Source organism: Taudactylus pleione, unplaced genomic scaffold (assembly GCF_031769625.1).
Source record: "Taudactylus pleione unplaced genomic scaffold, aTauple2 ptg000114l, whole genome shotgun sequence".
Classification (NCBI taxonomy): domain Eukaryota; kingdom Metazoa; phylum Chordata; class Amphibia; order Anura; family Myobatrachidae; genus Taudactylus; species Taudactylus pleione.
Window position 1 is genome coordinate 16,683,078 of NW_028284516.1, and position 12,554 is coordinate 16,695,631.

The 12,554-nt window shown below is 41.6% G+C and overlaps 1 protein-coding gene across 1 annotated transcript in view; it reads left to right on the forward strand.

The window, feature by feature from the left end:
- The first annotated feature begins 5,320 nt into the window (after positions 1-5,320).
- HNF4G (hepatocyte nuclear factor 4 gamma) overlaps positions 5,321-12,554 on the forward strand; it is a 141,967-nt gene continuing 134,733 nt past the window's right edge. The window contains exon 1 of the mRNA XM_088471559.1: positions 5,321-5,441. The gene's annotated coding sequence lies outside the window, so the exon portion shown is untranslated. The remainder of the gene's footprint in view (positions 5,442-12,554) is intronic.

Below are 12,554 nucleotides of genomic sequence, written 5' to 3' on the forward strand. Positions count from 1 at the left end.
ATTCCTGTGTCTGACCCAACTAGTTCCTGACACCTCCTTTTGCATTTTCCTTTTGGCTTTGTTTTGCTCCATACGTTTTTGACACCAGCTAGAATCCACAAATATTAAGGATCCCTGCTATTTCAGAAGGAGGGAACGCAGCAAATACCTCCAATATCTGCCATGGACTCTCCATTTCTGGCAGCAGAAGTGCCCTTGATCTGAAGATGGTGTTAGTCCATAATAGCCTATGGGCTACTCTTATCGCTGATTCTTTGCAAGAGGCACTCCTTTCCCTCTCCGTCTGCCCCAAAGACACATGAGTATGCTGATGGCCTTGCATGTGCAGTTTCTGCACCGACACTGAACAAAGGAAGCAGAGTGATAGTGTAAAATTGAAACTATCTTATCGGGTCCCATGTCCCGGCAAGACTATATCCACACCACATTTAAAATATGGGCTATGATAAGTCAGCCCCTTAGAATGGTACTTTCAGTTCTTCCAGCCTATAAAATTGGCATTATTTGTTAATTGTATGGAAAAATTTGTTTGCAAGCATTGATTGGTGGGTTGAATGACTTGGGGCACTCTTAAAATTGGTGCATGGTCATGATATGATAATCTTCTGATCATAATAAATTAGATTTCAATTTTATGAGCAACTTGAACTAATAGATGTACTCCCTAAGTTCCCTGAATGGTCGACGGTTTCCCATGTACTGTATTTAAACACCTGTCTGTAACCAATGCAGTCCACAGGCTTCTTAGATGGTATACCTGTAAAATACTGTACAAGCACTTTTTCCTACTCAATAAACATTTAATTGTCTTTCTGGCTATTCTATTTCTACATACAGTGCATCCGCAAAGTATTCACAATGCTTCACTTTTTCCACATTTTGTTATGTTACAGCCTTATTCCAAAATGGAATAAATTCATTTTTGCCCTCAAAATTCTGTACACAATACCCCATAATGACAACGTGTAAAAGTTTTTTGCAAATTTAATTAAAAATAAAAAACTAAGAAATCGTGTACATAAGTATTCACAACCTTTGCTCAATACTTTGTTGATGCACCTTTGGCAGCAATTACAGCCTCAAGTCTTTTTGAATATCATGCCACTGGCTTGGCACACCTATCTCTGGGCAGTTTCGCCCATTCCTCTTTGCAGCACCTCTCAAGCTCCATCAGGTTGGATGGGAAGCGTCGGTGCACAGCCATTTTCAGATCTCTTCGGAGTTGTTGAATTGGATTCAAGTCTGAGCTCTGGCTGGGCCACTCAAGGACAATCACAGAGTTGTCCTGAAGCCACTCCTTTGATATCTTGGCTGTGTGCTTAGGGTCATTGTCCTGCTGAAATATGAACCGTCGCCCCAGTCTGAGGTCAAGGGCGCTCTGGAGCAGGTTTTCTTTAAATACAGTTTATAGTGGTGATACTGGTTTATTAACAGATAATAATAATTATCAAACCAGACAGGATGTCAAATTAGTTTCCCCTCTCCTGGGATCTGTCCTTACCTTCTCCATTTTGTGCTTTTTTTTCACTTTTTTTCTCCTCCATTTTGTGTGGTTTTCAGCTGTAAGAAAAACCACACAAAATGGAGGAGATAAAAATACTTTATATATGTATGTATGTATTTATTTATTTATTAAGTAAAGTCTGTTTATTGTACAGCAAAAATACAAAACAGTAAACAGAGTATGTAAGTTTTTGGGGTTACATCATTCAACATAGTAGCTATTATTTTCAGTTTCAATTGGTCTGATAACAGTAAGTGTATAGAAGAACATGAAAAAAAAGTTTGTATAAGAAAGGAGAGATAAAATAAAATCAAGAAAGACTTAAACAAAAAAAAATTGACAATAAAAATATAAGACAGGTGTTAAGAATAAAATTACAACAATAACCCATGCCAGTGTCTGATATTCAGAAAACTTGTTATAGAAATACAATAAAGGTATGCAAAATGCAAGGAGGGGAGAAGGGAACAGGGGACGTAACGGAGGATTCATCAACCCAAGGGGCATAAATGAGCATCACATAGAGTGGAAATGTTATGAGCATAGTTAAAAGAAGGTGGAATAACCTGCACTAAGTAAGTTGTCTTAGCATAAACCAATCTATATATTCAAATACTTTTCATATATTAATGAGTAAAATAATAGGAGAGCGCATTCGTGATTAAAAAGGTAACAATTAACTTTACTAAATTCAATGCTCACATACCTGTAAGTTTAAAACAGTGATCTTTTGCCATGGATGGACCTCCGACTCCTTGCTGATACAAGACACCGTGCTTGTGGATAACAGTCTTGCGGACCACCGTCCATGTCACAGACCATCCAAAGGCGTTTTGTCACTTGACGATACCCCTGACAAAGTCATCAAGTGATGAAAAGCATGGGACATGGCAGGTGACGTGGACATATCTGATGTAATCCATCAGCTCCAGAGCTGGCGGGGTCCGTGAGACTGTTATCCACAAGCACGGTGTCCTGTATTAGCAAGTAGCTGGAGGACCATCCATAGTGAAAGATCACTGTTTTAAACTTACAAACTTACATGTATGTGAGAATTGAACTAAGTAAAGTTAATTGTTACCTTTTTAATCACGAGTGCGCTCTCCTATTATATTACTCATCCTAGAATCGTATGCTCTGTGTCTTAGAGCTGGGATGTAGCTGCACTACATTAACTTGAACTGAATACATCTGGATAAGTTATATCAAAGAACTTCATGTGCATTTATTGGATGTTTTCTCTGACTTTTCATATATTAGCCTGCTTTTGGGTTGGTAAGCTGTCAATATATTTGTCCCATTTTTTTGTGGAACGCTAAGAACCCTTTCTCAATATTAAATAGCCATTCATCTTTCATGATAAAGGCATTCCAATAGCATAATTTTACATTTGTTTAAGGTGGGGAAGGATTGTGATATCCAGTGTTGTGAGATAAGCTATTTAGTCACTATAGTATATATGGGGCCAATGAAGAATCAACTTCCAAGGAGAAGTATGCAAAAATGATGAGCTTCAGCTCTCCAGCTCTTCTGGGAAGTCTGAGTCTTACTGCAGCTTTCAAATGGTTAAGGTGTTTGTCCCAAAACTGGCAATACCATAGATTGTAAAAATGAAGAATTGGGAAGATGGCATTTGAGGCAGTCATCAGATTTTGATTCAATGCAATGTTTCCAGGGAGCAGGGGAAACATAAGTTGTGTTTAACCCCCGAATAGGAATCTCCTATAAACCTGCTGACTTGAAAGTGATAAAAATATCATTGGTGTTGAGTAAAATGGATTCAAATTCAGGCAATCCTGGTAGCTCAAGATGTCACTCTTGAGAAATATTGGACCAAGTCAAGGGATTCATCTCTAAGACATCCAGGTAAAGATAATGGATTATGACATTATGTAAGTGGCTGAGCACATCATATAGGGTTACCTAGTCACTGGGCAAAGTGATGTGTTTGAGGAACTTAAAAAAGTGAGTACGTAACATTTATCTTGGAGTTGCAAGAAAGAAAGAGGCGACTGGCGTGCCAAGACGGCAAAGTAATTGGGCCAGAGCCTGCCAGGCAGGCAGTCAGGCATAAGCATGGCTGAGCCTCATTCAGTGCACGGCAGCATGCAGCTTCTGTAGAGGACTCCCAGTGGGGTGAGGCCATGCCCACCTATTCCGTAACCTGACCAATATCTTGGTGGCACTGCTTATGAGTCATGAACACCTTTAGCTGATTTGAACCAATTCAGTGAGTGAGATGAGATCAGAGTTTAGTTGATGCAATGTGACCTAACTCAGAGAACTGCTTATGTCACAGAGTCACATTAACAAAGAACGATGACCCAATCATTTACAATTAGGCCACAAGTACACAGCTGATAGCACTGCTGCCATGAAAAACAAAATTCTAGATACCGCCCTTGTTATACCCTAATCAGGGGTGTTTTAAGAGAGGCTGGGGCCAATGTGCAGACTCAATGAGGGCCCCCTCCTCTCATGTGTGGTGCCGCGGAGCCACCCATGGTCCAGTAGATTCTGGCTTGGTGCTAGAATCTACTGTGCATGCCGTGCCATTTTCCCAGGAACAGTAGTACTGCCCATGCGCAGAGTCACCGGGAAAATAACCACCGCCATTTTCCCATTGATCTTTACTGCTCTGTAGTGATGGCCTGGCACTGCAGACCAGCACTCTGGTGACTACGGATGAGTTAGTATAAAAGTATATGGGTGCAGGGTGTGCGGTGTGGGCCCCCCTGGACCCAGGGACCCGTGTGCACTGCACACCCGACACCCATTATAGATACGCCCCTGCAGTACCCTCAGACTAGGTTCTGTATGATTTGTCAGCATTTATACTGTTTCAACAATCATAATGCAGACTAGAGCATGTTGATCTCTACAGAGTACACATCATGATATCGACATGCATTATATCAACTTGGAACATGACGACACTTACGACATGTCGAAATGTCAATGTCTTACCCTAGTGCCAATGCTAACCATAACACTAAACCTAAGTTTAACCCTATCCCTAAGTTTTGTGCTTCAGTAAAAGGCACAAATATAGTGGAAGGAAACATACAATGTTAAATATTTGTCACAATAATTCTATATTTTCTTTCTTTTAGCTAGTACAAAACTGCTCTTTAGTAGTTATTTAAAATACACTTAAATAGTTGTTATTTCAGCAGCAAGTCGCTGCACCGTAGAGCTTGCAATCTGTTTCTGTGTAGTGCTCCATGACAAATTGTCCCTGGCACACACGGAATATAGTCTCTATTTCCTCTTTGTACCTGGTATCATGTCATATCTTGCCCAGACAGCATTATAGAGTGCAGAGAAATCAGTGTAACATATGTATTACTTACGATATGTGCTAGGCATTGAGATAATATGAAACTGAATTTTGCATTGTCTGCACTAATCGGGTTTGGTAAAAAAAAAAAATATTTAACTTTATAATATGATTATCATTAATGTTCTTCTTGACCTTGTGCAAAAAAATGTTTACCTGGCTCATAATAAACTCATTACTGTAAATCTTATTTAAATCCTTTTCTTCAGTTCAGATTTTTCCTTCTCCACCCTATATTTTAGTGATCTATAAAGCCGTCTGCTGTAAAAGATAGTGTGCAGAACTAGTAGCTTTCATTTTTCTGTGTCGTTTACTACAGTAGTTACTGTTTAACATCCCCACCCACGTTTTTAGTTTGTTTAGTAAATCGATCTGATGGTAGGCAGCCCTGTCGCCATTGAGTAAAGGTAATATTCTATAGCATATGGTAACGTCTCTTCATCTGAATTAAAAAAAACACATATACGCAGAGAAGAACCTGTTTAGGAAATATCACCAAAGAAAGCTGACACTGTTGTCCTGAATCTGGTGAAGCATTTAAATCAGGGACATGAAGTTTTGCTTGTGATCTCGAATATCAAAGGAAAACCTAACAAGGTTAGTGCAAGATAAACAGGGTTTAGAAGGCTAAATAAGACATAATCTATGCATGTGTTAGTTACCTACAAGGTTAGGGTACAAGGGTTTTTGTGATAATTTGCCTTCCTTACAGGCATATACTGTAGCTGTGTTTATGCATCACGTGACTTCTCTGACACTGATCAGTGCGACACTTGATCTATGCTGTCATTTAATATGTTTATTTGTGCTTTCCCTGGTATTTATTATACATAATATTTGGTAATTATTTTTAATGTTTCAGTTAAAATGTTTGCCACGCAAGACATTATATTTTGTATCAAATTTTTTTGTATTTATTTTATATAATTTTTTTTTTTCAATTTCATAAAATTTTATTATTTAATGTTGCAATACAATAGATTTGATTATAAAAAAAATCAAAACAATTAGAATTGATAAAAGATTCACTTTACATATGCGATCTAAGACAACTGCTGTTTTCTTCTTTTGTTTGTACAGTATAAAGATTGTAATTTACATTAGTTGATCCATCACACAATTGTGATACTTTCCAGTATGTGGGCTATTTATACTATGCGGTTGTGTGCAAAAAGCTTTTGAACGGGTAGTATCTATCTATTGAGATAAAGAGAGGAAGCTGACTATCGAATCGAATAAATTCCCTAAACTTTTAACCTGTTTCTTACATTTTGTTATATTCAGGAGAACTTTTTGTATATGGTAAACATTAGTTACTTTCACTGTGAGGCTAAGCCACCTCCCTCCACACATAGAAACTTGTACAACACCCTTCTTTACAATCTTGAACACCTTTTGTAATAGCTGGAAGCTTTATATAATGATATGTTAAATGCTATAATTTATTCTCAGTGGTTATTAAAAGTTACCATAGTCACTGACAGTTTAAGTTTATTTTTCATCATGGACATTGCGCAGTATTTTCACGAAGGTCAATGTGTCTCTTTGATAGGATGATGGGTTAAATGTCATTTAGATACAGTGATGTTTGCATGTAAACATTATAGGCGTTCCGGCAGGAGTGAGTTGACTCACATTGTAATGGAATGACACAGTAAGCGGAAGTTTGAATGTAAAGTCTAGAAGGTACACAAAAATATATAATATAGATACAGTATATATACAGAAACTATAGATACTTGGTTGCAAATCTACTAAGCTGCGCTTGTTGAGCATCCGTATCTTCTGCTGGATTACCAGGGACAATAATATCAATACAAAAGTGTTTTTTATTTAATATTATTGCCCCTTTAAAACCTGCATCCAAAATCGATTGAAAAAGCTCCGCTTTGTAAATTGACGTCATAGAATTTGACAGCAAAAAAAAAAATTATCTGTCTAGTTCATTATTCTGGCTCTTTAATTATGTATTTATATTGTGATGGCACAGTTGTTTAATTATAGTTAGTATAGTTTGAATTATTATTATTATTATTATTATTATTATTAGCTGGGATGCCTGGCGTTGCCTGGGTTGAAGACTGGACCCTGAAGTACACCTGCAGCCTTTATTTGTTTACATTGTCCTCGTCTATAACCTCATTCGATTGATCCTGAAAAGGACCCCATTGTTTGCTAGCACGCATGCAAACAGTGGTGTAACTTCTGTGGGTGCAAGGATTGCAGCTACTATGGTGACAGAGCTGCCTCTGTGGCCTGCCACTCCCCCTGCACCTATTCACGCAAACAAGGTGGCCCGGTCCAGTGAGGGCCGCCGAGGGGGGCCCGGGTGGCAACGGTGTTGATTTGGTGCTGTCCGCCAGCTAATAACAGCTGGTGCACTGGCTGGCAGTCATGGAATGACAGCACCGCCGGTCGCGAAGCATTCAGAGCTTGCGGGCCAGCAGCCAATCAGCAGTAGTGGCTCCAGATTGGCTGCTGGTCAATGGGCTCTGATTGGCTCATGACCAGTGCCAAATTTAAATTGCATGTATGCTGCTGCTGTTACAGATGTAATTAGCTGGTGACTCGGCCCCAAATCCACATCTGCTGGCTGCTGATGGCACAAGGAAGGTGAGAGGCGGCTGGAAGGACACAGGGAGGTGAGATGCTGGGAGGGGGGCATAATGTGTAAGGGGCACTACTATTGTGTGGAATAATGTGTTATATGGGACACTACTGCTATGTGGCATAATCTGAAAAGGGCATTACTGTGTGGTATAATGTGTAAGGGGTATTATTGTGTACTGTAAGGGGCATTACTGTGTAGTGTAAGGGGCATTACTGTATGGCACTATGAATAAGGGGCACTACTACTACATGGCATAATGTGTATAAGAGGTACTACTGTGTGGCATAACTTGAAAGATTTTCCCTGGAGCCAGCCCTGAAACCTGTGTAATTTAACAGTGTCCCCTTTTTAGGGATTATCTGACAGTGTGTGGCCCTGACGAAGTTCAAACCTAGGCAAAAACCTAACCCTGGTCAAACTACACCACCCTGCCAAATTTGGTGGAGTTAGGTCCAAAACTCTGGCCGTGCATTAAGGACAAACAAAAGGACTGACAGATAGGCACACTTTCTTGCTTATTATATAAATTATTATTATTATTATTATTATTATTATTATTATTATTATTATTGTAATATCTATATATTTGTGTGAGAATATCCCATAGGTCTAACAATGTGTAAACAGTGCCTTATGTTCAATTTTAGTCTTCCCTCCTCGAGTTCAGTATAAGCTCAAGATGTGCTTAAGATCTGTGTCTCTCAGCCACACTCATTCCCTTCTACCATTAATGTTTACAGGACTCTTTCAGGGCTGCACCTTCTCCCTCACAAACAGACTCTAGCCTCCAAACCTTCACAAACGACCAACTTAACCTCCATAAACTAGTCTACTACCCATCTACCTTCACTCTACACAGTTCGCAAAGACTTGCATATGTTCTCATTCTACCCTCACACATCCCACTGAGCCAAGGATAACATTGCAGTGTGATTGAATTATATATCCCACATGAACCAGTGCAATCTGACAGGACCAATTTGCAATGAGTAGCACTTATGTCTCACCAATCAGCTTCTAACTGTCATTTTATAGACTGTGCTAGATAAATGATAGCTAGAAGCTGATTGGTTGTTATGGCAACTTCTCCATTTTATCTCTCTCTAAAGGTTTGATACATCTCCCCTTTGGTACTTAAATGGACAGGAGGCGCATCACATTGAGCTATTTAGTCACTTTTCACTTTACCCTTGTATGTATTATTTCCATGTATTGCTTATAGCAGACATTGTAACCTACACAGTGCACCCAATTTGACTGTCTCATCTGGTACTCTTTTATGTAGAATGCATGGATCTGATTTTGTAAGGATCATGTATTTTGATTTAGTATTCTGTAGCTCCCCCATTATGTGTCCTCTCATCCAGGCATTGCCTATTCTGCCTAGTGTAACCTATGTAGTGCGCCCAAGATGGCTGCCTCACCTGGTACCTTCGTGGGTAAGAAGAATAATCCTTGGAACTGATGCCTAAACTGACTGCCTCATCTCTGTATTATATTAATTATTTATGTATTTTCTGCAAATCTAATCCTCTGCACAGGGGCGTAACCAGGGGCGTTTCTAGAGAGGAGGGGGCCCGTGTGCAGTCTCTCTGTCTGGCGGCCGGCAGCGCACTGAGCGGCCAGCGCCAGAGTTATAGACTCTGGGCACTAGAGTGCACCCAGAGTCTATAGAGTATGCACAGATCACCGGGAAAATGGCCGCGTCGGCCATTTTCCCTGAACTGCGCATGCGCAAACGATGGGAAAACGTCTGCAGCGGCCATTTTCCAGTTGTTTTTAGAGCACCGGAACTCCGCTCTGACGTGGGACTCCGGAGAGGTAAGTATGCTATGGGTGCAGGGTGTGCGGTGCGGCCCCGCACACCCTGCACCCATTATAGATATGTCCCTGGGTGTAACTAGGTATTTGAAGGCCCCATAGCAAAAAGGCCCCTATGTACCACCCAATGGTAAAAAAATTATATAACACATGTAACTTTGACAAGGAAGATGGGCCCGTCTCAGCACTGGGCCCCATAGCAGCAACACCCCTTGCACCTAAAGCTGGGTACACTCTGGAGTGATGGGCATTAGTTCCGACGTTGGAACAAGTGCCCTTGAATGGGGATTGCCTGTCCACACTTGAACGAGTTAATGAATGACGGAACAATTACTGTTCCGTCCTACATTAACTTACAATAGGCCATTAGCTATGTGCAACACATCAAACCTAGTGACCATTGCTGGTGACGGTGCGAGCGCGCAATCGCCGGAGCACACTGAGCGGTGTTGGTGATTTGGCATTACGAAACAACAAATCTGCCCAACATCGCTCCAGTGTGTACTCAGCTTATAGTAGTTACACCCATGCCTCTGCATTATGTTCATGAGTTCCATTAAGTACCTTGAGTCCTTTTGTAGAAAAGCACTATATATATAAAATAATAATTATTATTATTATTATTATTATTATTATATATCAAATCCCTATTTCCCTTTAGATTGTAAGCTTACAGAGAAGGGCTTCTTACCTCTTTATCGTTTTTTTGTTAACCAGTCTTGTTTTATTACTGTTGTGATCCTAATTGTAAAGCGCAATGGAATACGCTTATGCTATATAAATAAGTGTCAATTAAATAAATAAATAAATAAATAATCTGGTTTGACAAACCAGTTCCAAAACTTTAAATACATTCTCAAATTAAAGATTAGATAAATGTAAGTGAAATGTAAGCAACACTTGCAGGTTCAGCAATATGTCAACATTCAAAAATATTCCCAATATTGATATGTTATGTCTGTGTGGACTATTTTAGGGTATGTGCACTGAGTTACCCCTTTTATTTTTTCTAAATATTATTTCAGCAATATTTCAGCCAGTTGAAACATTTAAAAGCTTATTTGATTGTAATGGCTAAATTTTATAGTATATTTGAAAGATTTCCATGCAAACTACAAACTGAGGGCCTGATTCATTAAGGATCGCAACAGTGCTCGCATTTGGCTGATTGTTGCATACTGCAATTGCACTGAGGCCCTGATTCAGAGCCAGATGCTCTGACAGAGCGCTCGCTCTAAATCAGGGCGTCTTTTTTTTTTTTTTATGGAGCTGCCTCCTAGCCGCTCGCATTGCTGTGGGTTGCCACCCACAGCTAATGTGAGCGGCCAGGATGATGGTCGCGATGGTCAAGACTATCACAACCATCAGGCTTGCGACGAGACCCTTGTGGTAGGGTCTCGTGGCCGCAAGCCCCAGAGAGCTTTCGGCTCAAACAGAGCCGAAAGCTCTCCCACTGACATCACTGATGTCAGTTGGGCCACCCGCAAACGGTAGGCGTTCCCCTGGGACCGCCTCCGTCTGGGCAGCCACCCCCCCGACCCACCCACCAAAGGGGGTGTGCTGTCACTCAACATCGACAGCACGCTCCCTTTGGTGCGAGACCTATCCGGGTCTCGCGCATGCGCACAATGGAGCCGGCTGCGAGCGCTCAGTTCTTGCGACCGGGTCTGAATCAGGCCCTGAGATCGAGCAGACCACGCAGAGCCATTGCAGAGTAATTGACAGGCAGTGAGTGTTTGGGGGTGGCAACGGGGGGGGGGGGGTGCGGGGGAGGTCGGAGAAGGGCAGGCGTGTCTGTCCGTTTAAATGCAGTTGCTTGGGGTGTACATAAATTAGCGATTGCATATGCAGTACTCACTGCGTGTAATGAGGTTAGCAATTTCTAAGTAAGGTCAGGGCTGCTGTAATTCTGCGTGAGGGGCCGATAGTACCGATGTTTGTGGAACTTTGCAAGGTATTACGGATGTGAGATAGCGGTAGTGGGCGGGAGGCAGTGGGCGACTCTATGCTGGCAGTGCGATAGCAATCATTAGCATATTTTCACAGCAGACCTGCGAGTGATTACAGAGCAACAGTGATCCTTAATGAATCAGGCCCTGAATACAGTAATGTTTGATTGTTCTTTAATAGAAAGAAAATGTTAAAACTACGATTAAAAGTAGCAATTTCAAGGAAACAATTAAATGTTTATTTTAAGGAACAAAAATGAGTTTTAGATCCATTGTTCAAGTGCAGGATGGCCATAGCATTCTAACTGCATTAAAACCGCAGCAGGGTGGCCATAGCATTCTAACTGCATTAAAACCGCCTTTGGACCAGTCAAATTTCAATTGACTTTCAGAATGGTTCAAATTATTTTAGCATATTTAGGGCCCCATTTATTAATGAAGGTAAACACTAGTGGCATTTTTCGTTTAGTATCACTGTGATACAAATGAAAAAGCCACTGGTATTTACCAATACTTACCCTTCCGGCGAGGTCCAGCAAAGTTCTCTACATCGACAAGGTTATCCGCTGGGCTGCAGGCCTAACGCTGCCAGTGATGGGGGTCTTGTGTAATGCGCATGCATGACGGTCCATCTGCGCATGTGCATGACACAAGGCCCCGGCCATGCCTGGAGGCACCGGGTCCCCATTGCCATCAATGGGGACTGCATCTCTCTTACCATCTAATGATGGCGAGAACGAAGCAGAGACAAGCAGCGGTAATCTTAGATTACCGCGTTTTGATAAATCCAGAAAGGATGACAAAGGATGACCCCTTTAGCAAGCGCTAAAGGGGTTATGCTTCGTTAATAAATGGCGCCCCTAGTTCTGAGCAGAGGTCAGCTCCCACCTCTTCCCATCAGTGGCGCTGCCTTGCAGTAGTCCTGTCAGCAGCCCGGCCGGCTCCTGCTCTCCTTGGCACCTGCCAGGTGTATTGCGCATGCGCAATGCATGTGGCAGAGTCTGCGACTGGCGCATTCTCAGAAGCACTGGCTTCTAGGGGCTGCATCGGCTGCAGCCCCTAGAAGCTGGTTAGGACTGAAGGAAAGGCAGAGGAATGGCTTCCCATTGGAAGCTTTCTCTCTGCTAATTTTGGTCCAGACTGGCAGTCCCAGGGGAGGAAACAGCGCCCCATGGGATTGCCTGTCTGGCCGACATTAGCAGATAGCGCCTCTAATAGGAAGTCACGGGATGCAGTCAGAATCCCGATCGCTGGGATTCTGGCTGTCAGAATGCGGAATCCCCAGACTTATAAGAATACTGGCCCCGGCGTCCCAACTGCCAGAATCAT